We start from the raw sequence: 16,508 nt of genomic DNA, 5'->3' as shown, positions 1-16,508 counted from the left end.
AGAGAGTTATCTTTGTACTCCTATTATTCCAAATTATAATGAAAGCACCACTGCTGGCCCAAGGACGTACTCCAGTCACACTGACTGTAAGGAACCTCGTAAATTTTGTGTCTTGTTTCATTTATTCCACTGCACCCACCGTCGATTTTACAACACAAATTATATTATAGACTAAAACAGAAAAAAGCCTAAAACACTGTTTATAAGCACAGTGCATTGACGATTTTGCCCTTGCTTTGGTTCTTTTAGGTATCGTTTGGTATGCAGACAGGATGGGACGGGACGTACGGAACGGAATGGGACGGGACGGGACAGGATGGGATGGAAAGAAGAGGGAGCAAAGATGCCCTCGGATGGAAACAAGGAGGAAGAAGAAGGAGACAGAGAGGTTATAATTTTGTGTTCCATGGATGTGGAATGAGTTGTTATGGTGAGGCGGAACAAAAATTCACCCAAAATTCGTTCCGTGGAACAGTGCGTTCCACCTATTTTAGGCGCACCAAACGTGGGACGGAACGTCTCGTCCCACTCCGTTCCGTCTCGTCTCACGTACCAAACTGTACCTTATTTTCTTTCTGCCAAAATCTCAGTTGGTGCTCGTCGCGCTACTCTTGATTAACACGTGTTGTTGGTAGATTTACACGTGTTCGTAATCTTGAAAGAAGAAGAAGGACAGAAAAGTCGAGCTTTTTCCATTTGCTTCCAGAAACAACGAGCTCTCTTTCGCAGCAACCACAAGCTCTATCTCGGAGAAACTATGAAACATCTCGACTTCTCTCTCAGAGCCCAGCTCGAGTCCTCAGGTAAAAAGGAGAAATGCTGATGGATAATTTTTCTCCGATACTTGATTTTCTTGTGTTGTTTCTACTAATCTTTTGTTTCTTGGGTTGATAGCACTTCTTTTTTCGTTATTTTTGGTGCAGATATGAAGAGGATTTGTGAAGTTGCTGTGGTTTCATAGTAAGTTTCTTTGAACGGACTTGAGAATTTTGGATCGTTTGGGGTGTTTTAAAGGTTTTTTTTTTCTGGGGAAAAAAATGGTTAACAGTTAATTGATTGTATTTAATTTTTATTCAATTCAGGTACTCATGTTCAGTTTTTGGATTTGATTTGAAGGAATTTCTAGGGTTTCTTGGTGAGTTTTTCGAGATGTGAAATGGGTGGTTTTCTTTTGTTTAAATCTGGTGCTTTTGTAGTTTGAGATTTGTAAATGAATTGAAATTTATTGTTTTATGATTTGGTTCTCTTTTTATTTTCAAGAACGGTGGTTTCCAGATGGTCATGGTCCAATTATCAGCCTCCCTTTTAAACACTCAGATGAGTTCATTGGCAGAATAGAAACTCCCCCACACAAGAAGAGAATGTTTCACTTCTCCGTAGAATCCCTAGCCAAACTCAGAACAAAGGCCAACGAGGAGTCTGGCACCACCAAAATCTCTTCCTTCCAGTCTTTATCTGCCCTTCTCTGGCGCTCCATTACTTGACAACCACCTGATCAAGGAACCAGCTGCAGGCATGGTCTATTAATAGACCATATTGTGTGTGTGTGTGTGTGTGTGTGTGTGTGTGTGTGTATTTGGCTCAAAACAAAAAGTTACTTGGTCTTAATGTGTTGGTCATTTAGCTGCAGCCAAAGTTTCGGTTATATCTAAATGGGGGAAAATTCGAAAAGCTTTCCACTCGAAAATGTTTACAACTAAGCTTACATATATCATTTGTAACATGATAAAAATTTGAGCTTTTAGTCATTTTCCTACTTATATGTGGTTATTAGTTATGTTTATGTGAAAATTGAGATTTTTTTTTTGTGGGTTATGATAGGGATTTGGCTATAGGGCAATCTCAAATGGCTTTATCAAATGGGTTGGAAGTTAAAAAAGAAACAGTGGGTGCTGAAATCAAGTCATTTTTCGACTCAGTGGAAAGCTTAAGGGATTTGTGAAGAAGAATTTGAAACCTTCCAGTATGTTTACCTTTTGATTTATCGCATTTATATATGTCATTTATTTTTCTGGATGATAGAGTAAGGTTAAGTGGATTTTGATCGATTTGTACCATGTTCATTTGTTTGTGTGTTGGTTAGTTTATGCCCTTTTGCTTCTCAAGAAACAGAATTCAGGTTTCTTTTCCCTTTCTTATTTATATGCCCTTTTAATGAATGTCCATAATTTAGTCTTTCGATTTCTTATTGGTGAATGTGTAATTTGATGGTAAGGTTGAACTACATTTGTAGTTTAGTAGTAGGTTATGAGGTGGCGGACTACTCTTGGGAACTTGCATAATACTGAGTACGGTATTCTGTTATGGTTTTCTTCATGTTTCAAGCAGTTGCTAGTTTAGGAACTTATGACATAGCATTAGAGATGGGAAAGAAGGTAATATGTCAAAGGTAATTTTGTTATCCGTTCAATTTTGGTGGTGGTCCTTATCTGTAGTTATGCTTATTTTCTATGTTATATATATATGTGTGTGTGTGTGTGTGTAGATTGATCATCTAACAAAAAAAATGCTAAACTATAAAAAAATGAAAATTATATGTATTATTGTGCAAAGGTATTATTTTGTAATATACTACTTTTATTGTGCGAGACACCATTCTTTGTCATTGGGAATCTTGTTTTCTCCAATGTGGGACAAGAGTCTCAAAACTCTAACAATACCTCACATTTTGAGACGATTATTTGGTCCTAGAGAAACTGAGACACGAGAGTAAACAATAGATGTGACATACATTAGGAAAGGTGTCTTTTGGACTTTAACCTACCTTAGTATATATTTATCGGATTTACTAGATGACGTAGTGAATATAAAATCTTGAAATGTTCATCTCTGCAGTAAACCAAGATAATAAGCAAAACATATGTCACACCAACACATCGCAAATTCATACATTTGTGTTCATTTTGGTCCTGAACAAATCCTGGATTCATGAGAGCTTTAGAGAATGTAGCCATGTAATTCTCATAAATACGACCCCACATTTACTCTCATATAGGTGATATTGATTATGAATAGGCTGCTACTATTCCACTTGATTTACAAGTACTAATATCATTAAACTAATGTATCCTATACCATTAGCAGTCACCACACTTCTTCCATCATAGGAATGGGTATGTAAGTTTGTTTCTTCTTGAATCTAGCCAAACCAGTTTGCCTATTGAACCTAGACCATGGGATCTCCAATCAACTAGGTTAGGTTTCCGTTTGGCAGTTTCATTTTACTCTATTGGCTTTAAACCCATTCCCCTCGATGTATGCTTAACTTGCTCTCTAGATAAGCCTTTAGTAAGCGAATCTGCAATATTATCTTTTGACTTTACATAGTCAATAGAAATTACACCATTAGAGAGTCATTGCTTTATTGTATTATGCCTTCGTCTAACTTGTCTAGACTTCCCATTGTATACACTATTTTTAGCTCAATATTGTGCAGCTAAACTATCACAGTGTATACATATTGCCGTTACAGGTTTAGGCCATATGGGAACATTTTCCAAAAATTCTCTTAGCCACTCAGCTTCTCCTCCAGCCATATCGAGAGCTATAAATTACGATTCCATAGTCGATCGGGCTATGCATGTTTGTTTGGAAGATTTCTAAGATATTGTTGCTCCTCCCAAAGTAAATACATATCCACTTGTGGATTTCGTATTAGTACTATCCGATATCTAATTCACATCAGTAAATCCTTCAAGCATAAGAGGATACCTCGTATAATGCAATCTATAATTCATTGTATGCTTTAAGTATGTCAAAACTCGAATTAAAGCTTCCCAATGATCATGCCCAGGATTGCATGTATATCTACTCAGTCAACTCACGGAGTATGCTATATTAGGCCTTGTACAGTTCATAATGTACATAAGGCTTCCAATAACTTGTGAGTATTCACGTTGAGATATAGCATCACCTCTATTTTTCTTAAGTTTGCTATTGGCATCAAAAGGAGTAATTGCATCTTTACTTTCCAAATGACCATATTTCCTAAGTGTAGCTTCTATATAATGGGACTGTGTAAGAATATATCCTTCTTGGTTCCTTTTTATTTTTACACCAAGAATCACATTAGCTAGTCCAAGATCTTTCATATCGAAACTTGATTTCAACATCTTCTTGGTCCAATTTATTATCTGTTTGTTAGTTCCCATTATAAGCATATCATCTACGTATAAACACAACATAACGCAAGCATTATTTTGAGTTTTTGTGTAGACACACTAATCACACTCATTTATCTTAAAACCGTGTATGATCATAACATGGTCAAATTTTTCATGCCATTGCTTTGGAGCCTGTTTAAGCCCATATAGCGATTTCACAAGTTTACACACTTTGTGTTCTTTACCTTTAACTACAAACCCCTCGGGTTGTTCCATATATATTTCCTCATCTAAGTCTCCATTTAAGAACGCAGTCTTTACATCCATTTGATGTATTTCCATGTTATACTTACATGTGAGTATGTATCAAAGAAATCTAAACCATGTTTTTGACGGTATCCTTTAGCTACCAAACGAGCCTTATATTTGTCAATTGTACCATCTGATTTTAATTTCTTCTTAAAGATCCATTTGTACCCAATTGGCTTATTGCCAGGGGGCAAATCGACTAATTCCTATGTATGATTTTGTGTAATGGAATCTATCTCACTATTAACTGCATCCTTCCAAAATGGAGATTCAGAAGTGGACATCGCCTCCTTGAATGATTGAGGTTCTGTCTTGGTTAATAAGGTCACAAAATCAGGCCCAAAGTCCTTTCAAATTTTTGTCCTTTTACAACTTCTAGGTTCAAGTTCTTCTTCTTCTTGAACTCTAGACAAGGATGAACCATCATCATGTTCTCTAGGTTCGTTAGTAACCTCAGATACATCATCATGTAATCTCTTTTTCAATAAATTAGACTTGCCTATTTTGTATGGAAATATATCCTCAAAAAATATAAGCTGAACTATTAGATGCAAAACCAATAAAAACACAATCTATAGTTTTAGGCCCTAATTTTGTTCTCTTTGGCAATGGAACTTGTACTTTTGCAAGGCAACCCCACACTTTAAGCAATTTAAATGTTGGAGTTCTTCCTTTCCATAATTCATATGGTGACTCCTTTCTCGTTTTAGGCGGAATTTGATTCAAAATTTTATTTGCAGTAAGTAAAGCTTCGCCCCACAAATTGTGTGGAAGCCCGAAACCATTCAACATAGAATTGATCATGTCTTTAAAAGTCCTATTTTTCCGTTCGGCAACACCATTTTGTTGCGGCGTATAGGGGGCTGTTGTTTGATGAATTATGCCATGTGTGGTACAAAATTCAGCAAAAGCATGAGACTCATATTCTCCTCCCCTATCAGACCTTAAGACTTTAATCTTCTTGTTAAGTTGATTTTCAACTTTTGCCTTATATGTCTTAAACATATCCAAGGTCTCAACTTTTCTATGACGTAAATAAATATAACAATACTTACTGAAATCATCTATATATGTTACATAATAGTTCTTTCCACTACGAGTTGAATATGATCTAAAATCACACAAGTCACTATGAATTAAATCTAACAAATCATTGGATTTTTCATGCACTGATTTAAAGCTTTGACTTGCAAATTTCGATTATGTACAAGTTTCACATTTAACATTATCTAGATAATCAATTTTGGGTAGCAAACCTAAATTATGCATTCTAAAAAGAGAATGAAAATTTAAATGTCCTAATCTAGAATGCCATAAATTAGAAGAATCAACAATATAAGCAGGAGCATTATTTATTTCATTCATAGCATTAGCAAGTACATTGAGTTTGAATAATCCATTAGCAAGGTAACCCTTTCCCACAAACATTCCCTCTTTAGTTAATATAAACTTATTGGACTCAAAAACTAGTTTGAATCCCTTATTACTAAGGATAGGACCAAAAACAAGATTCTTCCTTATATCGGGGACATGCAACATGTCAAGAAGGGTTAATTCCTTTCCAGAAGTGAATTTCAGAACACATTTCCCTATTCCAGCCACAACAGATGCGGATGCATGATTTTCTGGTACGAAGAGAACATATTTCTGTCACCACAAACATGGCGAGTTACACCGGTATCTATCCACCAATCAGCGTGGTCAGATACAAGGTTGATTTCAGAAATCATTGCAGCCAGAGCATCCATATTGTTTTCAATTAGGTTTGCACAGTTGTTGTTGATGCACAAAATCAGTGAGGACTCTGGTACAACAGAAAGTGTTAAGTTTGTGACCTTCGCTAAATTGCTCCGGTCATTAGTGTGGGTAAGTATGTAAATGGTTTGTGACCTTCGCTAGATTGCTCCGGTCACTAGTGTGGATAAGTATGTAAATGGATAGGGACAGGGAAGCAAACACAAGATGTACGTGGTTCACCCAGATTGGCTACATCCACAGAGTAGAGGAGTTCTCATTAATTGTGAAGGGTTTACACAAGTACATAGGTTCAAGCTCTCCTTTAGTGAGTACTAGCGAATGATTTAGTACAAATGACATTAGGAAATATTATGAGATAATGATCTTTATTTATAGAAGAGAGTTTCTAGTTTCATTTTGACATTGACACGTGTCGTGTTGTGACTAGCTTCTGATGTTGACACGTGTCATGCTATGATTGGCTTCTGATGTCGACACGTGTTACGCTGTGATTGGCCTCTTGGTTGGAGGGAATCTCTTCTAGGTCCTTGACGGTATAACGTTGAGCGGTGCTCAGTAGTTTCGGGATTGGTCAAGTATGGTACAAACAGTGCTCCCCTAAGTTCCCGAGTGAGGGAAGCTCCTCGGTTGGGGACTTACAAGATCCAAGCCATTGAGTAATCACGAAACTTCTAAGTACCGAAGTATGGTATCATTTTCACTTGCCTTATCTGTCTCATACATAGATGTGGCATCTTCTCTAGAAGTATTTTTCCTCTATCCAGGGGTGGTATCTTTAACCTAAGAAGATGCACAAGGTAATGTATCAATTTCACTTGAAGCTTACTTGTAGGTTCGGGCTTGGTCAAGTGCGATACAAAACCCTATAGTAGGAGTCCCCCAAGTCGCCGAGTTAGGAGATTTACCGAAAGAGGTAACAGACAAGGTAAGCAATCAGACTTCCAAGCAAGCAACCTAGATCGAAGGTTCGACTTCGGCTTCCGGTTGATTGTTCTCCTTCTCCTTGTGTCGTAAACAACAACAAGGATAAGGATAAGCAAATGGAGAAGAGATAATATGAGATACTTTTGCTTTTGAAAAAGTAACTTTCCACAGGCTTATTCTTGAACTGGCCTGGAGGGTGTCCTGGTTTCCTCCAGAGTATAAGGCCGACTCAAGAATTTGAGGGTCAAAACAAGTCCATCAAATCAAGAGTGCGTTCAACCTTGATGATATGAGATATTTTTGCTATTGACGAAGTAATAGATGAATCGGCACGTGTTCTGTTGTGCTTGTCTCCACATGCTTCCTTGTATCCTTCTCACTTGCCCTATCTGTTCATCAGGCAGATGTGGTATCTTTTTTGGAAGCATAAGATGTTGAAGATGAGTACTCGAGAGCAATGCCAGGTAAGTAATTAGGCAAGGGGTTCCAAGCAGTCAGTTCCTAACTGGAAGCTTGATTCCAAGTGTTGATTGATTGCTCTCTTTCTTCTTGTCTTGCAGGTAAGAACAAGAGCAAAGGAAAAGACAGGGAAAAAGCATGATATGGGATACTCTTGCTTTTGACCCTGATGATATGAGATACTCTTGCTCTGGTGTGGCTAGTTTACATAGGTATTATTAGGGGGAAGAAAACTGAGTATTTCGAGAGGCTTCGTTGAAAGTGCCCTCTTAGATATGAGGAAGGGTTGAGCATTTTTGTAGGTCTGCCTGTCCGTGGAGGATGGAGGTCAACATATATAAGAGTCTCCCTGACAACAAGTAGTAATGTTATTTTTTTACCCTTCTTAGTCATCGTAATGTAGTGGAAGCTGCAAGCTTCACGTGTTTTAACTTTGTCAGAGCACTTTGAAAAAGTTGTATGTGGTATCTGGAAAGCTGATGTTGCGTGTGAAGATTGCATACAAGCTTTATCCAAGGAAATCTGGCTCTCGAAGTTCGAAGAGGGATGCCTCTTTGGTTTTCAAAAAAGAAATCCTATTGGGGATCTGGCTCTCGAGATTCGGAGAACGGTGCCTCTTCGATTTTTGAGAAAGCAATCTTGTTGGGAGTCTGGCTCTTGAGATTCAGAGAGCGGTGCCTCTTCGATTTTTTAGAAAGTAATCCTGTTGGGAGTTTGGCTATCGAGATACGGAGGGCGGTGCTTCTTCGATTTTTGAGCAAGTAATAATGTTATTTCTTTACCCTTATTGGTCATAGCAATGTAGTAGGAGCTGCAAGCTTCACATGTTTTAACTTTGTCAGAGCGCTTTGAAAAAGTGGTATGTGGTATCTGGAAAGCTGATGTTGCGTGTGAAGATTGCAGACAAGCTTTATTCAAGGAAATATGGCTCTCGAGGTTCGGAGAGCAATGCCTCTTCGGTTTTAGAACAAGCAATCTTGTCGGGGATCTGGCTCTCGAGATTCGGAGAATGATGCCTCTTCAATTTTTGAGAAAGCAATCCTGTTGGGAGTCTGGCTCTTGAGATTCGGAGAGCGGTGCCTCTTCGATTTTTGAGAAAGTAATCATGTTGGGAGTTTGGCTCTCGAGATTCGAAGGGCGGTGCTTTTTCGATTTTTGAACAAGCAATCTTGTTAGGAGTGTTTTCTCGAATGTGAGTAAAGGTTGTGCATTTTTGCCAGTCTGCCTTGCCACGGAGCACAGAGGTTGACACATTGGGACTTTCTAGTTATCAAGCAGTGGTGCTGTTTCTTTACCCTTGTGGGTAATAGTAGGGTAGCTGGACCTTTAAAATTTATGTGTCTAAACTTTGTCAGAGATCTTTGGCAAAGTTATTTGTGGTACCCGAGGAGTTGATGTTGCGTGTGGAAAGTGGTGCCTCTTCGGAATCCGAAGAATGGTGCCGCTTCGATTTTTGAACCAACGGCCATGTTGCCCTTTCTTTTATAAGGGCACCAATTGTGTGCAAGAAGTACATTAAGAGAGTTATTGCTTGTAGGAATTTTCCCTTTACTTCAGAGATTTATTGCACCTCATTTCTCCTTCATCATTTCTGAGAATGTCTGGCTCATCTAAGCGTCGTTTTGACTTGAACTTTGGTGAAGAGGCAGCCATGCCTTCTCAAGACAACATATAGTGCCCATCATTCTTATCCCCTACTGGTCCTCTTACCGTTGGGAACTCTGTGATGAAGAATGATATAACCGCTGCGGTGGTGGCCAGGAACCTTTTCACTCCTAAAGATAACAGACTATTTTCCAAAAGGTCTTATGAGTTGGCTGTTAAGGATTCTCTGGCTCTCAGTGTTCAGTGTACAGGTTCTGTTTCTAATATGGCCCAACGCCTATTTGCTCGAACCTATCAAGTTGAATCATTGGCTGCTGAAGTGATAAGTCTCAAACAGGAGATCAGAGGGCTCAAGCATGAGAATAAATAGTTGCACAGGCTCACACATGACTATGCCACAAACATGAAGAGGAAGCTTGACCAGCTACAGGAATCTGATAGTCAGATTTTGCTTGATCATCAAAGGTTTGTGGGTTTTTTCCAAAGGCATTTATTGCCTTCATCTTATGGGGTTGTACCGCGTAATGAAGCTCCGATTTCGGTGCCTCCTCCTTCTGGGGTTCTGCCCAGTACTGAGGCTCCGAATGATCACTCTTCGGTGCCTACTCTTTCTGGGCTTTGCCGACTGCTGAGACTTTTCATGAGCAACCTTTGTGAAGGTTCCATCTTGTTTGTTTATTTTGATTCATGTATATGCACATATTTGTAACTTATCGGAGATATCAATAAACAAGCTTTGCTTCATTTCAACGTATTGTGTTAAATACACCAAGGCATTCTTCACTAAGTTCTTTAAATTTTTTCTTTTGTTGAAGCTTTGAGAGTGAAGCATGTACGTTAAGGTAGTGCTCTCTTAATTTCTCGAGTGAGGAAAACTTCTCGGTTGGAGACTTGAAAAATCCAAGTCACTGAGTATCAAGGTGCAGTAGCATATGGTAGGTGTCCTCCAAGTCTCCAATCGAGGGAGTTGACGAATGAGGCATTTCCTTCTAAGTGGTAGCCCAAAACTCCTCCTTCATATATATTTGTTATGAAAGTTGTTAGGCCTAAAGAAGATGAGGCCTCGGCAATTTTTTTTTTCTTCGAATTTTCGAATTTTTTTTTCGAATTTTTGAATTTTCGAATTTCTGAAAAAAAAAAAATATATATATATATATATATATATATATTTTAAGCTTTGTAGGTGAAGCTTTGGTGTTGAAGCTTTGTAGGTGAAGCTTTGAGGTTGAAGCTTTGTTAGGCACCATGAATTGATTTTGCTTCACACTGTCTTGATCAAGATAGTACGAAGCTTTTGTAGGTGAAGCTTTTGTGTTGAAGCTTTGTATGTGAAGCTTTTGTGTTGAAGCTTTGTAGGTGAAGCTTTTATGGGTGAAGCTTTTGTAGGTGAAGCTTTTGTGGGTCAAGCTTTTGTAGGTCAAGCCTTTGTGGGTGAAGCTTTTGTGGGTCAAGGTTTTGTGGGTCAAGCTTTTGTGGGTCAAGTTTTTGTAGGTGAAGCTTTTGTGGATGAAACTTTTGTGGGTGAAGCTTTTGTGTTGAAGCTTTTGTAGGTGAAGCTTTGGAGTTGAAGCTTTGTAGGTAAAGCTTTGGAGTTGAAGCTTTTGTTAGGTACCATGAATTGATTTTGCTTCACACTATCTTGATCAAGATAGTGTGAAGCTTTTGAGAATTTGTAGTTGTCCTCCATTGATGAAGCATTGTTGAATTTCCTTTTTTTTTTTTTTTTTTTTTGGGAAACTAGAAATTTGAAAATGTGGGAGAGACAACATATACAAATTTTGCTTCGACACTGTTGAGAAAGAGATTGTGATGCAAGCCACACTTTGTATTAGTCGAAGGTTTGGATGAACCATATAAATTGAATTTGCTTCGAAGGTTTGAGAATTGTAGTTACCCTTCATTGATGAAGCTTTTGTTGGAACCATAAATTGGTTTTGCTTCACACTATCTTGATCAAGAGTGTGTGAAGCTTTTGAGAATTGTGGTTGAACTCCTTTGATGAAACTTTTGTTGGCACCATAAATTGGTTTTGCTTCACACTGTCTTGATCAAGAGTGTGTGAAGCTTTTGAGAATTGTGGTTGCCCTCCATTGCTGAAGTTCTTGTTGGTACCATAAACTGATTTTGTTGGGCATAAGTACAAGTTGTACCACTCGTCTTCTGGTATGTGGGATGAATGGTAAGTTGCTTTCATCACTTGGTTGGTGGTATAAAGGTGAGTTCCTTCATCACATTTCATCACATTTCATCACCTGGTTGGTGGCACAAGGATGAGTTCCTTCTTCCCCTAGTTGGTGGCATGAATGGCAAGTTGCCAAATGATATTAGAGTACGGGTTGTACATTTCATCACCTGGTTGGTAGCATGAAAAAGAGTACGGGTTGTACATTTCATCACCTGGTTGGTGGCATGAAGATGAGTTCATTCTTGACCTGGTTGGTGGAATGAGTGGCAAGTTGCCAAATGATATTAGAGTACGGGTTGTACATTTCATCACCTGGTTAGTGGCATGAAGAAGAATACGGGTTATACATTTCATCACCTGGTTGGTGGCATGAATGACAAGTTGCCAAATGATATTAGAGTACAGGTTGTACATTTCATCACCTGGTTTGTGGCATGAAAGAGAGTACGGGTTGTACATTTCATCACCTGGTTAGTGGCATGAAGATGAGTTCCTTCTTGACCTGGTTGGTGGCATGAGTGGCAAGTTGCCAAATGATATTAGAGTACGAGTTGTACATTTCATCACCTGGTTAATGGCATGAAGAAGAATACGGGTTATACATTTCATCACCTGGTTGGTGGCATGAATGGCAAGTTGCCAAATGATATTAGAGTACGGGTTGTACATTTCATCACCTGGTTGGTGGTATGAAGATGAGTTCCTTCTTCACCTGGTTGGTGGCATAAGTGGCAAGTTGCCAAATGATATTAGAGTACGGGTTGTACATTTCATCACCTGGTTAGTGGCATGAAGAAGAATACGGGTTATACATTTCATCACCTAGTTGGTGGCATGAATGGTAAGTTGCCAAATGATATTAGAGTACGGGTTATACATTTCATCACCTGGTTGGTGGTATGAAGATGAGTTCCTTCTTCACCTGGTTGGTGGCATAAGTGGCAAGTTGCCAAATGATATTAGAGTACGGGTTGTACATTTCATCACCTAGTTGGTGGCATGAAGGAGAGTACGGGTTGTACATTTCATCACCTGGTTGGTGGCATGAAGATGAGTTCCTTCTTCATCTGGTTAGTGGCATGAGTGGCAAGTTGCCAAATGATATTAGAGTACGGGTTGTACATTTCATCATCTGGTTGGTGGCATGAAGGAGAGTATGGGTTGTACATTTCATCACCTGGTTGGTGGCATGAAGATGAGTTCCTTCTTCACATTTCATCACCTGGTTGGTGAGAATAAGGGCAAGGTGTCTAGGCATATTGTAGCAAGTGTCGAATGACACAAAGTATATTGAACCCTTTCAAAGCACAGTTGGCTTATGTATGAATGTGTTGGAATCTATGATTGAACGAATATACTGTGAAGCAGTTCGTTTATTTGTATAGTCTTGTTTACATATACTTAAACTTTGTTTCATGTTGGAAGCATTCATGTTGAAGCTTTGAACCCGAGTGTTTCATTGCTAGGAATGTAAGAGGATTAAGACCGAGTTGTCTAAATCACCTCTTTATTGAATTTATGCCAAATAGTCTTCGTTATATAGGATGTCGAACGGCTGAAGCTTAACACTTGTACAATGTGAGTTTACTTGTAATAGTACTTCAAGTGATCAACATATCATGAGCCAAGGGTCTTGCCATCGGAGCTTCTAAACTTGTAGGAGCCAGGGCGACTGATGTTAACAACTTCAAACGGTCCATCCCAGTTTGGACTAAGTGTTCATTCACTCGGGACTCTGTCGCAGAGTAATCTTTTCTTCAATACCCAGTCCCCTACTTTGAAAGAACGAGGTTTGACCCTTGAGTCATAGTAGTTGGAGATGCGCTGCTTGTAGGCGACATTCCTCAAGTGAGCCTGGTTTATGTGTTCCTCGACTAGATCTAAGTTGAGGGTAAGTAGTTTGTCATTTTCGCTTTGCACGTAGTTCTGGACTCGGAACGTTGCTTGCTCAAGCTCAACTAGGACAACTGCCTCTGTACCAAAGGCAAGTGAGAATGGGGTTTCTCCTGTTGATGTCCGATACGAAGTACGGTATAACCAAAGAACTTGGGGTACAAATTATGGCCAACAACCTTTAGCCTTGTCCAAGCTAGTTTTCAAAGTTCGCTTGATTATTTTGTTGATAGCTTCAACTTGTCCATTAGACTGGGGATGAGCTGGGGAGGCAAAACATAAGTTGATGTTGAACTTAGAGTAGAACATCCTGAACTTATTGTTATCTAACTGTCGCCCGTTGTCAGTAACTATCGCATTGGGAATGCTGAATCTGCAAAGGATGTTCCTCCATACTAAGTCTTCTATTTTGACCTCAGTAATGATTGCATAGCAAACTTTGCCCTTCCCTGCAGGCATCGAACCGATCAAATCAAGTCCCTATTGGGCGAAGGGCCAAGGGCTGATCATAGGAGTGAGCGGCTCGAAAGGGGAGTGAGGAATAGTTACGTAGCGTTGACACTTATCACATGAGCGGGATATTCTGATGGCATTTTGGTGGAGTGTTGGCCAGTAATATCCTTGGAGAAAAACCTTGTGCGCTAGGGATCGAGATCCAACATGATCTTCGTAGACTCCTTCATGTATTTCCCGAATGACGGTTTCCGCCTCTGCGGGCGTAAGACATCTTAGGTATGGTAGGTTAATACCCCGCTTATAGGGTTGGTCATTAATGATCAAGTAACGGGCAGCCTTGTATCGAATTTGCTTAGCTTGGACTTTGTCATTTGGAAGGGTGTCATGAGTAAAGAATCTATAAATCGAGGTAATCCAACTATCCCCCTGTTGTAAGTTGCATACTTCTGCAACCATGGTGCTTGGTGCTGCCAACAATTCGTCCTGAATTTTTCTCCCAATCTTGTCTTCCACCGCTGAGGCGAGGCGAGCCAAAGCATCTACATGACAGTTTGCCGCTTGAGGAATTTGGGTGATCTGGTAGTGGAAATGCTTGAGCAACAATTGTGTTTGTGCCAGATATGTTGCCATGGAGCTATCCTTAGCGTCAAAGTTGTTGGTGACCTAGTTAACCACCAATTGGGAGTCACTGAATATATCAATTCATTTAACCCTAAGGTGTTTGGCCAAACGTAAGCCTGCTAGGAGGACTTCATATTTGGCCTCATTGTTCGACGCCTTGAATTTGAAATGAAGAACATACTCCATTGCCAGTTTGTCAAGGGTCGTAAGGACTAGTCTTGCTCCACAACACTGTTGGTTGGACGAGCCATCAACATATAGGCTCCATGCTGGCGCTGTTGGTTCTGTTTTCTGAGCTTCCAAGGGTAATGAAGCCACTTTTTTAGGCGTAGAAACAATGTCAACAGGATATGTGAAGTCGACGATGAAGTCTACCTCTGCTTGGCCCTTCTCAACTTGCTTTGGTTGGTAGGAGATGTCAAACTTACCCAATGCTATCGCCCATTTGATCATTCGCCCGAAAGTATCAGGACTTTGGAGTACCTATCGAATAGGATGATTGGTAAGCATGATGATGGAGTGTGGTTGGAAGTAACGGCGAAGTTTTCGAGCAGACATGACCAATGCTAGAGTCAATTTCTCAATGTTGGAGTATCATGTCTCCACATCTTGTAAGGCCTTACTAGCATAGTAGACAGGCCGTTCGACATTACCATCATTTCGAATGAGAACAGAACTTACTGCTGAAGCCGATACCAACAGATAGATAATGAGAGTGTCACCAACCTCAGGTTTGGAGAGTAGATGGGCTTTACTCATGTAGTCTTTGAGGTTCTTGAATGCCTCAGCACATTCATCAATCCATGTAATGTACTTCTTACTTCCCTTAAGTGCTTTGAAGAAAGGAGCACATCTGTCTGTGGCCTTAGAGATGAACCTAGATAAGGCTGCCACCTTGCCAGTCAGGCTTTGGATGTCTTTTGAAGTTACCGGTTCCTTCATGTCATGGATTGCTTTGATCTTCTCGGGATTAGCCTAAATGCCTCGTTGGCTTATCATGAAGCCTAAGAATTTGCCAGAGCCTACGCCGAAGGCACATTTGTTAGGGTTCAACCTCATTCGATACCTTTTCAAAATGGTGAAAGTTTCAGATAGGTTGGTGATGTGTTGGTCAGCATGTTTGCTCTTGACTAGCATATCATCAACGTAAACTTCCATGCTCTTCCCAATCTGTTCGGCGAACATTGAATTGACTAGTCTCTGATAAGTCGTTCCTGCATTCTTTAGGCCGAAGGGCATGACTTTATAGCAATATAGTCAATTGTCAGTATGAAGGCTGTGTGTTCTTGGTCCGGAGGGTTCATGAGGATTTGGTTGTAAAGCATCCATGAAGCTCAGGAGTTCACACCCTGCTGTAGAGTTTATAAGTCTGTCTATAAGAGGAAAAGGAAAGCTATCATTCGGGCATCCTTTGTTTAAGTCGGTGTAATCGACACACATTCTCCACAAGATCTTTTGGAGTAAGAAACCTTTCTTGGTCGAATTCTTCTTAACAAGGACAACATTTGCTACCCACGTTGGATAATTGACTTCGCGGACGAAGCCTACGCTTTTGAGTTTTTCAACTTCTGCCTTCATTGCCTCGTACTGTTCAGCGTCATAGGATCTTTGCTTCTGTCTCACTGGCTTGGTCTTGGGGTCAATACTTAAGCGATGACAGATGATATCGAGAGAGATACCTGGCATGTCCTCGTATGACCAGGCAAAGACCTCAGTGTTCTCTTGCAAAAAAGAAATCAATGCCAACCGAATGGGTGGTGACAAGGCGGTGCCAATCTTCACCATGCGATCCGGATAATCTTTTGAGATAGAGACCTTCTCCAACTCTTCAGCGGGTTATGCTTGTTGGGTGAAAGAGTCATCTCGAGGATCGTCAGGTTGACTGTTGCCACCGTGAAGATCTAAGTTGGCTGGTCTTTATGACTTGGTCATGTATAGAAAAGGTTTCCTTGAGCACAGGCAGGAGTTGATGCTTAACCGAAGTGTTGTAACATGATCGTGCACTAAGTTGATCTCCTCTGATGTAACCGTTGCCATAAGGGGTTGGAAATTTCATCAACAACATATGTGTAGATACCATGGCCTTGTGATCATTGATGCCTGTGCGTCCCAAGATGACATTGTATGCTGGTTGGCAATTAACCACCAGGAAGTTAGTGGTAATGGTAGTTGTGTAAGGGCCTGTACCAATGGTG

General features: G+C 39.9%; 1 long non-coding RNA gene across 1 annotated transcript; it reads left to right on the top strand.

Moving 5' to 3' along the window:
- The first annotated feature begins 812 nt into the window (after window positions 1-812).
- Window positions 813-1,663, top strand: LOC139195915 (uncharacterized). Its single transcript, XR_011580992.1, has 3 exons — window positions 813-960; window positions 1,083-1,135; window positions 1,261-1,663. It is a non-coding gene; the product is annotated as an uncharacterized lncRNA (long non-coding RNA).
- Window positions 1,664-16,508: the final 14,845 nt, after the last annotated feature.

The sequence above is a fragment of the Malus domestica genome, chromosome 05 (assembly GCF_042453785.1).
Source record: "Malus domestica chromosome 05, GDT2T_hap1".
NCBI lineage: Eukaryota > Viridiplantae > Streptophyta > Magnoliopsida > Rosales > Rosaceae > Malus > Malus domestica.
This window is presented reverse-complemented; position numbering and strand designations above follow the sequence as displayed.